Genomic DNA, 12,768 nt, shown 5'->3' with positions numbered 1-12,768 from the left:
TATCCTTTTTGTAATCACTGCCTGCCTTAATAATTATCCTTGATCCTCGTTAGTATAGTGGTTAGTTAAAAAAACAAAATCAGCTGGATGTGGTGGCTCATGCCTATAGTCTTAACACTTTGGGAGGCTAAGGCGGGAGGATTGCCTGAGCTCAGGAGTTCAAGACCAGCCTGGGCAATATAGTGAGACCCCATTTCTAGAAAAAAGTTTTTTTTTGTATTTTTAGTAGAGACGGGGTTTCACTATGTTGGCCAGGCTGGTCTCGAACTCCTGACCTGGTGACCTGCCATCCTTGGCCTCCCAAAGTGTTGGGATTACAGGTGTGTGCCACCACACCTGGCCTAATTTTTGTATTTTTAGTAGAGACGGGGTTTCACCATGGTGGCCAGGCTGGTCTTGAACTCCTGACCTTAGGTGATCCGCCAGCCACGGCCTCCCAAAGTGCTGGGATTACAGGCGTGAGCCATCGCCCCTGGCCTCTAAAAAAATGTAAAAAACTAGCTGGGTGTGGTAGCACATGCCTATCATCTAAGCTACTTGGGAGGCTGAGGCAGGAGGATTGCTTGAGCTCAGGGGTTCGAGACTAGCCCGGGCAACAAAGAAAAAAAAATTAAAAGAGAAAAAAAATAAAAAAATATGTTGAAGCAACTTTACCTTGTTTATTGTATGTATTAGTTTATTTTGTGTTGCTCTAAAGGAACACTGGAGACTAGGTAATTTACACAGAAAGAGGTTTATTTGGGTCACGGTTCTATAGTCTGTATGAGAAGCATGGCACCAGCACCTGCTTCTGGTGAGGCCTCAGGAAGCTTACAATCATGGCAGAGGGCAAAGAGGGAGCAGTGTATCACATGGCAAGAGAGGGAGCAAGAGAGAGGGAGGGGGAGCTGCCACACTCTTTTAAATAACCCGTTCTTATGTGAATTTACTACCACTCATTACCTTGAAGAGGGCACCAAGCCATTCCTGAGGCATCCACTCCCATGGCCCAACACCTCCCACTAAGCCCCACCTCCAACTTTGGGAGGATCACATTTCAACATGAGAATTGGAGGGGATAAGCATCCAAACCATATCATGATATTCATCAGACTTTCAATATAGTTCATGCCACAGCTTCATATACAATTTCACTTCCAGTCTTATCATCCTCATTTTTTTTTGCTGCACTTTTATATTTGTTAGCCATTCCTCCTTCCAATTATCCATCCGATTTTTTTATTTTTTATTTTTTATTTCATTTTTTTGAGATGGAATCTCGCTCTGTCACCCAGGCTGGAGTGCGGTGGCATGATCTTGGCTCACAGCAACCTCCGCCTCCCAGGTTTAAGCGATTCTCCTGCCTCAGCCTCCGAGTAGCTGGGATTATAGGTGACCGCCACCACACCTGGCTAATTTTTGTATTTTTAGTAGAGACAGGGTTTCACCATGTTGGCCAGGATGGTCTTGAACTCCTGACCTCAAGTGATCCATCCGCCTCGGCCTCCCAAAGTGCTGGGATTGAAGGTGTGAGCCACTGCGCCTGGCCCAATCATTGAATTTCGTAAAATGTTATATCTGTTGATCACTGAGAGATGAGGAGGCAACCCAACTATACACTTGTCTGACATCTGCATGAGCTGAATAACACACCGGCACTGACCACCCAATCACCACTAGTCTTCAAAACCAGTGACGTCCTAATCATGATGCCCATCTGTTATTTATGTCATTCTTTTGGACTAAGGAGCCAGCAGCAAGGTTTGCACCTTACACAATTCATTAAAATTCTATGGTAAATGAAGTTTGAACAATGCTGGTGGGGAGGATTGGAGTTATTTAACTAAAATGTGGTAAGCGAAATACATCCATATGGGGACTGGGCAAAGCAAAGACTGCCCACATACAGCACCTTAGCCTTTGTATGAGTTAGGAAACAATGGACTGTTTTTCCTTCTACATTCACACTCAACACAGAATGCTTCTGACCACCAAAATGTGTGGGTGATCAAACCCACACACCAAACAATTCTCTAGTGGACACTAACAGGGTGTCTTATAATTTAATTCAATTCTGACACCATCTACCTGGAGTTAGAGTGAGAACCCACAGGTTAAGGGCTGAGTCCCACAAGACTGCCCACACCTCAGAGGCCAGTCACAAGCTGCAGGCTGTGACCTGTGCTTCTGTCCAATGAGCTATAAATAGGGGTTCCCAAAACCCCATCCTGGGGTTTGATAATTTCTAGGACAGCTCACAGAACTCAGGGGAACTTTACTTACGTTTACCCATTTATTCTAAAGACTATTAAACAGGATACAGATGAAATTGATGCACAGGGCAAAGCACGCGGGAAGAGCTGCTGAGCTTCCCTGCCCTCTCTGGGATATGCCACTGTCTAGGCACCTTCACGTGTTCAGCAGCCCAATAGCTCTCCAGACTCTGTAGTTCCAGGATTTTTATGGAGGCTTCATCACCCAGGCATGGTTATTAACTCGATCTCCAGCCTCTCTCCCCTTCCTGGAGAATCGGGGGTGGGACTGAAAGGTCCAAGCTTCTCATTATGGCTTGATCTTTCTGGCGACCAGGCCTCATCTAGGAGCCACCAAGAGTCGGTCCTCTTGTTAGGACAGAAGATGCTCCTACCCCCACAATAATATTGCCATCTGGGGGAAAAAGGACTTGTTAGCAGTTCGTGTTTGTACTCCTAGAAGTACTTTCAAGAAGTATAAAAATGAACACACAGATATTTAAATATTAAAACATTTGTGTTTGTGGTCAGTCAAGTTTCTACATAAGAGCGAGGTGCAGAGTGGTAAACCAACTTTAAATAACATGACCATTCTCTGATGTAATGTTGCCCATTCTAACAAGGTGTTTGTGAAACCTTAATCACTTGCTCTATTTGGTGAGAATTAGGCAATGAACAGAGAATCACATTTAACATGGATATAGAAAATATTTCGACCGGGCGCAGTGGCTCACACCTGTAATTCCAGCACTTTGGGAGGCTGAGGCCGGCAGATTACAAGGTCAGGAGTTCAAGAGCAGCCTGGCCAATATGGTGAAACCCCATCTCTACTAAAAACATCTCCACTAAGTGGAGAATAAAAGATTTAAAAGTCAGAAAATCATGTCTTGGCCTTTGAAAGATATCAACAAATGATATTTTTCAGTTGACTATGATTGTTTATTTGGAGGTCAACTTCTTATAACATTGAGACAATATATCAAGGCTATGAGAATTCTATCTGATACTTCTGTAGTATGATTTGCTACTAGAATCATGAAAATTCATTCTTCCTAATAAATAGATTTTAGGGGAAAATAGATGCTCCTATAGCTCAAGAAATTCCAAAGGATTAGAAGTTCTATGCCAGAAAATGGGACAGAATTTCTTATTATATCCCAACATCACAGCTTTAGCCAGCATCTTACTTAATAGGGAAATACTAAAAGCATTTTTCACTTAGCTCAGAAGCAAGGCAAAGATGCTCACCATCTCTGCTACTATTCAACATTGTCTAGAGGTATTAGCCATGGCAATTCAACATGATAAATCAATTCAAAGCATAAGATTGGTAAAGAGGAAGTAAAATTATCTCTATTTGCCAACAATGCTGGAAAAACTCAAATCAAAAATAAAATTAACTAAAAAATTCAGTAAAGTGACAGCATATAAAGCTAACATACAAAAATCAATAGCTTTCATATAAGCAAACAATAATCAGAGGGCATAATGATAAAATTCGTTTAAGTAGTATTGAAAAGATTGAATACTTAGAAGTAAAAGTATCAGGAAATGTGCAAAACTTATATGAGGAAATTTTAAAATACTTCTGAAAGTCACAAAGATAGACTTACATAAACAGGTAGAACTCAACATTATAAAGATGCTGGCTTTTCTTAAGTTACTTTATAAATTTAATGCAATCCCAATAAAAATACCAATAAGCTTTTATATGGCATTACATAATTGATAACTAATATTTACATAGAAAAAAATGCAAGAATACCCAGAAAAATACCCCCCCCCAAAAAAAGAATAACTATGGTGAAGACTAGCTCTGCCAGACATTAAAACAAAATATATCCACTGAATTTCTGACTGCTTAAAACAAATAGGTCAGATGCAGTGGCTGATGCCTGTAATCCCAGCACTTTGGGAGGCTGAGGTGGGAGGATCACTTGAGGTCAAGAGGTTGCCTGAGATCAGCCCAGGCAACAGAGCCAGATCCTGTCTCTACAAAAAATTAAAAAGTTATTCGGGCATGGTGGCACATGTCAGTAGTCCTAGCTACTTGGGAGGCAGAGGCATGAGGATTGCTTGAGCCCAGAAGTTCAAAGTTGCAGTCAGTTAAAATTACGCTACTGCATTTCAGCCTGGCCAACAGAGTAAGACTTCGTGTTAAAAAAATAAAATCCACTAGGCACAGTGGCACACGCCTGTAGTCCCAGCACTTTGGGAGGCTGAGGTGGGCAGATCACTTGAGGCCAGGAGTTGGAGGCCAGCCTGGCCAATACAGTGAAACACCTTCTCTACAAAAAGTACAAAAATCAGCTAAGCGTAGTGGTTTCTGCCTGTGGTCTCAGCTACTCAGGAGGCTGAAGTGGGAGGATCCCTTGAGCCTAGGAGGCAGAGGTTGCAGTGAGCCAAGATTACACCACTGGGTGACAGAGGGAAACCCTGTCTCAAAACAAAAAAAAAATCCACAGACAATAAAATAAAAGAATGATAGCTTGACTATATTTTTTAAATTGCATGGCAAAAATCACCATAAACAAACTAAAAAGACAACAGAAAACCTCCTAGAACTAATTGAGTTCAGCAAAGTTGCAGATGAAGAGTAACATAAAAATCACTCATATTTTTATATACTAACAATGAACATATGGAAACCAAAATGTAAAACACAATACCATGTACAATCATTTCAAAGAAAATAAAATGCTCAGGTATAAGCCTAACAAAATATGTGTAGGATATGTATGCTGAAAATTATAAAGTGCTAATGAAAGAAAATCTTTAAATAAATGGAGATGCATATTGTGTTCCTGTATTTGAAGATGTAACATAGAAATTATCAATTCTCCCTAAATTGATCTGTAGGTTTTTTGTTTTGTTTTAGAGTCGGGGTCTTGCTCTGTCACCCAGGCTGGAATACAGTGGTGCAATCTCAGCTCACTGCAACCTTGGCCTCCCGGGCTCAAGCGATCCTCCCACCTCAGCCTTCCAAGAAGCTGGGACCACAAGCATACAGCACAATGCCTGGCTAATTTTTGTATTTTCAGTAGATACAGGATTTTGCCATGTTGTCCAGGCTGGACTCAAACTCCTGAGCTCAAGTGATTCACCCACTTCGGCCTCCCAAAGTGCTAGGATTACAGGTATGAGCCATCACGCCTGGCCGAGCTTGGCAGTTTTTTTTATAAAGCTAAACATGCAACCACCATACAACCAACCAGTTACACTCTTGGGCATTTATCCCAGAGAAATGAAAACATATTAACACAAAACCCACACATGAATGCTCATAGCATCCTTGGTCATAATAGCTAAAAACTGGAAACAAATCAGATGTCCTTCAATGGGTGAATGGTTAACAAATTTTGTTACATCTGCACCATGGAATACTACTCAGCAATAAAAAAGGAACAAACTACTGATACACATGACAACCTGAATGAATCTCCAGAGGATTATGTTGAGTGAAAAAAAGGTAACCCTACAATATTACAAACTATATGATTCCATTTATAGTCCATCCTCAAAATGACAAAAATCATAGACATGGAGAACAGATTAGTGATTGCCAGAGGTTAAGGAGCAGGTGTGAGTGAGAGGGAAGTGATCATGGAAATGATCAGTATCTTGATTGTATCAATACCAATATCCTGGTTGCGATATTATACCATAGTTTTGCAAGATGTTATTATTGGGGGAAACTGGCATAAGGGTAAAGAGATCTGTATTATTACTTACAAGTACATAGGAATAAAAAGACAACTGATGAAATGGGAGAAAATATTTACAACAGACCAAGGGCTAAAGAACTCTTAAAACTTAAGGAAAAAAAAAATGATCATCTCAACTGATGCAGAAAAAGTATTTGATAAACTCCAACCCCCTTTCATGATAAAAAATGTTTACAAATTAGAAATAGAAGAGAGCTTCTTCAACATGATAAAAGGCACTTATTAAAAAAATCTCGGCCGGGCGCGGTGGCTCACGCCTGTAATCCCAGCACTTTGGGAGGCCGAGGCGGGTGGATCGCAAGATCAGGAGATCAAGACCACCCTGGCTAACACGGTGAAACCCCATCTGTACTAAAAAATACAAAAAATTAGCCAGGCGTGGTGGCGGGCGCCTATAGTTCCAGCTACTCGGGAGGCTAAGGCAGGAGAATGGCGTGAACCCGGGAGGCGGAGCTTGCAGTGAGCCGAGATGGAGCCACTGCACTCCAGACTGGGCAACAGAGCGAGACTCTGTCTCAAAAAAAAAAAAAATACAACAACAACAACAAAAACTCATACTCAGTGGTGAAAGACTGAGAACTTTTTGCCTAAGATCAGGAATAAGACAAGGATGTCTTTTTTTTTTCTTTCTGTCACCTGGGCAACAGAGCAACACCCTGTCTCAAAAAATTAAATTAAATTAAAAACTCATTGCAGCCTGGATCTCCCTGGGCTCAAGTGATCCTCCTACCTCAGCTTCTCAAGTAGCTGGAACTACAGGCACAGGCACACACCACCATGCCTGGCTGATTTTTTTGATTTTTAATAAAAATAAGGTCTTGTGTCCAGGTGCAGTGGCTCACGCCTGTAATCCCAGCACTTTGGGAGGCCAAGGTGGGTGGATCATGAGATCAAGAGATTGAGACCATCCTGGCCAACATGGTGAAACCCCATCTCTACTAAAAATACAAAAATTAGCTGGGTGTGGTGGCACGTGCCTATAGTCCCAGCTACTCGGGAAACTGAGGCAAGAGACTCGCTTGAACCCGGGAGGTGGAGGTTGCGGTGAGCCAAGATCACGCCACTGCACTCCAGCCTGGCAACAGAGCAAGACTCCATCTCAAAAAAAAAAAAGAAAAAAGAAAAAGAAATCCTCTCACGTTAGCCTCCCCAAGCACTGGGATTACAGGCATGAGCCACTGCAGCTGGCTATGAGGTGGGCATTTTTAGATCTTGCATATAAGTGAGATCATGCGGTATTTGTCTCTCTGTGCCTGGCTTACTTCACTGAACATAATGTTCTGCAGGTTCATCCCTGTTGTTGCAAATAATAGAATTTCCTTTTTTTTTTTTTTTTTTTTTTTTGACACAGTTTCACTCTGCCTCCCAACCTGGAATGCAGTGGTATGGTCTTGGCTCACTGCAATGTCTACCTCCTGGTTCAAGTGATTCTCGTGCCTCAACCTCCTGAGTAGCTGGGATTACAGGTGGGCACCACCACGCCCAGCTAATTTTTGTATTTTTAGTACAGACAGAGTTTCACCATGTTGGCCAGGCTGGTCTCAAACTCCTGACCTCAAGTGATCCGCCCACCTCGGCTTCCCAAAGTGTTGGGATTATAGGCATGAGCCACCGCGCCCAGCCAGAATTCCCTTTTCTCGAAAAAAAAAAAAAAGGCCAAATAGTATTCTGTTTTGTATATACACCACATTTTCCTTATTCTTTCATCCACCGACGGACACATAAGTTGATTCCATATCTTGGCTATTGTGAATAATGCTGTGATGAATATGAGATTGTAGATGTCTCTTCAACATATTCATTTCAGTTCCTTTAAATATATACCCAGCAATGGGATTGCTGGATCATATGGTAGTTCTATTTTGAGTTTTTTAGGAACCTTCATACTCTTTTATATAAGGGCTGCACTAATTTACATTTCTACCAACAGTATACGAGAGTGCCCTTCTCTCCACATCCTCGCCAACACTTTTTCTTTCATCTTTTTATTTTTTTATTTTCTTATTTTTATTTATGTGTTTGTTTTTTTGAGATGCAGTTTCACCCTGTCGCCCAGGCTGGAGTGCAGTGGTGAGATCTCCGCTCACTTCAAACTCCGCCTCCTGGGTTCAAGTAATTCTCCTGCATTAGCCTCCCAAGTAGCTGGGACTACAGGTGTGCATCACCACGCCAGGCAAATTTTTTTTTTTTTTAAATTTTTAGTAGAGATGGGTTTTCACCACGTTGGTCAGGCTGGTCTCGAACTCCTGACCTCAGGTGATCTGCTTGCCTCGGCATCCCAGAATGCTAGGATTATAGGTATGAGCCACCATGCCCAGTCTCATCTTTTTATTAATAGCCATTCTAACACATGTGAGGTGATATCTCATTGTGGTTTGCATTTCCCTAATGATTAGTCACGTTGAGCATTTTTTCATATACCTTTGGCCATTCATATGTATTTTGAGAAATGTCTGTTCAGGTCCTTTGCCCATTACTTCACTGGGTTATTTGTTTTCTTGCCATTGAGTTATTAACTGCTTATCAGATATATGGTTTGCAAATATTTTCTCCCATTCTGTTTTTGTCGCCACTCTGTTAATTGATTCCTTTGCTGCCCAGAGGCTTTTTAGTTTGATACCATCCCATTTGTCTATTTTTGCTTTTGTTGCCTGTTCTTTCAGGGTCATTTTCAAAAATTCATTGCTCAGACCAATGTCATGGATCTTTTCCTCTATGTTTTTTCTATGAGTTTTACAGTTTGTTTTATATTTAAGTCTTTAATCCATTTTGAGTTGATTTTTGTATATAGTGTAAGAGTCCAGTTTCATCTTCTGCATTCTCAATACCATTTATTGAAGAGACTATCCTTTTCAAATTGTATATTCTTGAGATCTTTGTCAAAAATCAATTTGCCATAAATGTATGGGTTTATTTCGGGGGCATTATATCCTGTTCCATGTGTTGATATATCTTTTTTTAATGCCAGTACCATGCTATTTTGATTACAGTAACTTTATAATATATTTTGAAATCAGGGAGTATGATGCCTCCAGATTTGTTCTTTTTGCTCAAGATTGCTTTGACTATTTGGGGTCTTTTGTGGTTCCATGTGGATTTGAGGATTGGTTTTTCTTTTTTATAAAAAAAAGACTTTGGAATTTTGATGAAGATTGCATTGAATCTGTGGATTTGGGTAGTTTGGTTACTATGGACATTTTAACAATACTAATTATTCCAATCCATGAACATGGGATATTTTTCCATTTATTTGTGTTTCCTTCCATTTCTTTTTTTTTTTTTTTTTTTTTTTTTTGAGACAGAGTCTCACTCTGTTACCTAGGCTGGAGTGCAGTGGCACGATCCCAGCTCACTGCAACCTCCACCTCCTGAGTTCAGTTGATTCTTCTGCCTCAGCCTCCTGAGTAGCTGGGATCACAGGCATGCACCACCACGCCCAGCTACTTTTTGTATTTTTAGTAGAGACGGGGTTTCACCATATTAGAAAGGCTGGTCTCGAACTCCTGTCCTCATGATCCGCCCACCTCACCCTCTGAAAGTGCTGGGATTACAGGCGTGAGACATCGTGCCGGGCCTCCTTCCATTTCTTTCATCAGTGTTTTATAGTTTTCAGTATACAGACCCTTCCCCTTCTAACAACAAAAGCATTTGACATAATTCAACACCTCTTCATGATAAAAATAAACACTCAACAAACTAGAAACAGAAGTATACCCCCTCACCATAATAAAAAGCCATATACAAAACACCCACAGTGAACACCATACTCAATGGTGAAACATTGAAAACATTTCCTCTAATATAGGAACAAAGCAAAGATGCTTGCTTTCACTATTTTCATTCAACATAGCACTGAACATTCTAGCCAGAGCAATTAGGCAAGAAAAAGAAATAAAAGGCATCCACATTGGAAAGGAAGAAGTAAAATCATCTCTGTTCACTGATTATATTGATCCTTTTTTTCTTAGTTGGGGTTTTACTCTATTACCCAGGCTAGAGTGCAGTGGCACAATCATGGCTCACTGCATCCTTAAACACCTGGCATCACATGATTCTCCCACCCCGGCCTCCCAATTTGCTATGATTACTGGTATGAGCCACCAGGCTCAGGCCTGATATGATCTTTTATGTAGAATATTCTAAAGGTTCCACACACCAAAAAAAAGCTGTTAGAATTAATAAATGATTTCAACAAAGTAGCACATACAAAGTAAACACACAAAAAGTCACATTTCTATATGCTAACAATCTGAAAAGGAAATTTAAAAACAATTCCATTTACAATGCATTAAAAAGAATTAAATATTGGCCGGTTGCGGTAGCTTATGCCTGTAATCCCAGCACTTCGGGAGGCTGAGGCGGGTGGATCACCTGAGGTCAGGAGTTCAAGACCAGCCTGGCCAACATGGCAAAACCCCGTCTCTACTAAAAATACAAAAATTAGCCAGGCATGGTGGCAGGCACCTGTAATCCCAGCTACTTGGGAGAGTGAGGCAGGAGAATCGCTTGAACCCAGGAGGCGGAGGTTGCAGTGAGCCAAGATCATGCCACTGCACTCCAGCCTGAGCGACAAGAGGGAAACTCCGTCTCAAAAAACTAAACTAAACTAAAATAAATAAATAATAAATAAAATTAAATTAAATATTTAGGAATTAACCAAGAGGTAAAATGACTTATACAATAGAAACTACAAAACATTGCTGAAAGAAATTAAAGAAGACATAAATTAATGGAAACACATCCCATGTTTGTGGATTGGAAGAGTTAATATTGCTAAGATGTGAAATACTACCCAAAGCAATCTACATATTCAATGCAATCCCTATCAAAATCACGATGATGTTTTTCACTGACATTTCTTAAATAACCATCCTAAAATGTATATGGTATCTCAAGGTGACGCAGGGCAAGTTCTTGGCTTCACTCAGGAAGGAATTCAAGAGCAAGCCGGGGGTAGAAGAAAACAGCTTTATTGAAGCAGTGGCAGTGTTACAGCTCTGTGACTGCTCCTGCCATGCAGGGCTACCCCACAGGCAGTGTGCTGAGAGTAGCAGCCTAGGGGCAGTTTTGCAGTTATATTTATACCCACTCTTAATGGTATGCTAATTAAGGGGTCAGTTCTTTTAAAATAGCTCAAAAATTGGCAGTAACTTTCAAGTATTGCCATGGCAATGGTAAACAGTTATGGCGTTAGTGGGCATGTCTTATGGAAAGGTGCCTTCAGTGTCTCTTCCCAGTTTCTTTGTTTTTGAGATGGAGCCAGGCTGGAGTGCAGTGATGAAATCTCAGCTCACTGCAACCTCCGTCTCCCAGGTTCAAGTGATTCTCCTATCTCAGCCTCCTGAGTAGCTGGGACTACAGGCGCCCGCCACCAAACCTGGCTAATTTTTGTATAATTTTTTTATATTTTTAGTAGAGACGGTGTTTCACCATGTTGGACAGGCTGGTCTTGAACTCCTGGCCTCAAGTGATGCGCCCGGCTCGGCCTCCCAAAGTGCTGGCATTACAGGCATGAGCCACCACACCCAGACTCTTCCCAGTTTCAACCAGTCTTCGACCTGGCCCAGAGTCGAGTTTCACCTGCCTCCTACCTCATTCTCCCCTCAGAGATCAGATACTCCTCCTTAATCTGAAAGGGGTTGCAAAAGGGTGGAGGTCCATGTTCTGTAACTGCTCCCTGCTGAGTTTATGGGACTAGGCGCTGCTTAGCACTAGAGGAGTAAAAATCTCCAGATACCTGACCCAAGGCGGCCCAAAGGCAGGATGCTTTCATTCTCTAGGTCAGAAGATGGATGGGTTAGAAATCTTGTGCCAGCATTGTCTTTACCTGGAACTGTTGTAACCTAGAAGACACAAACTTTATTAAGAGGTTAAACAAGCAGGCCGGGAGTGGTGGCTCATGCCTGTAATTCCAGCACTTTGGGAGGCCGAGGTGGGCAGATCACCTGAGGTCAGGAGTTCGAGACCAGCCTAACCAACATGGTGAAACCCCATCTCTACTAATGATTCAAAAATTAGCCAGGTGTGATGGCTCACACCTGTAATCCCAGCTACTCGGGAGGCTGAGGCAGGAGAATCGCTTGAACCCAGGAGGGGGGAGGGTGCAGTGAGCTGAGATCGTGCCATTGCACTCCAGCCTGGGCAGCAAGAGCAAAACTCCATCTCAAAAAAAAAAAAAAAAAAAAAGAGGTTAAACAAGCAAGGGCCAAAGATTAGTAATAACAAGACAGCTATCAAAGGTCCTAGGAGAGGTAAGAACCAAGTGAGACCTAGGAGGGCTTTTTTTTTTTTTTTTTTTGAGATGAAGTCTCGCTCTTGTCGCCCAGGCTGGAGTTCAATGGCGCAATCTCAGCTCATTGCAACCTCTGCCTCCCGGGTTCGAGCAATTCTCCTGCTTCAGCCTCCCAAGTAGCTGGGATTACAGGCACCCGCCACTACGTATGTCTAATTTTTGTATTTTTAGTAGAGACAGGGATTCACCATGTTGGCCAGGCTGGTCTAGAACTCTTGACCTCAGGCAATTTGCCCGCTTCGGCCTCCCAAAGTGCTGGGATTACAGACATGAGCCACCGTGCCCAGCCGGGAGGGCATTTTTGATAATCAACCAGATATAGCTGGAGTCAGTGACCCAGCATCTACGTGACCAGATAGATTGCTGATAGATCGTTTGAATGTTAATCTCAACCTGTCCAGGTTTTACTCATAACTGCACAGGCTCCACCTTGTTCAGCTAGTAAATAATCCAATGCTAGTCTGTTATCAAGAACTACATTTGCCAAAGAGTCTAGGAATCCTTGAATTCTTTTTAATGC

The sequence above is a fragment of the Nomascus leucogenys genome, chromosome 4 (assembly GCF_006542625.1).
Source record: "Nomascus leucogenys isolate Asia chromosome 4, Asia_NLE_v1, whole genome shotgun sequence".
Classification (NCBI taxonomy): Eukaryota; Metazoa; Chordata; class Mammalia; order Primates; family Hylobatidae; genus Nomascus; species Nomascus leucogenys.
This window is presented reverse-complemented; position numbering follows the sequence as displayed.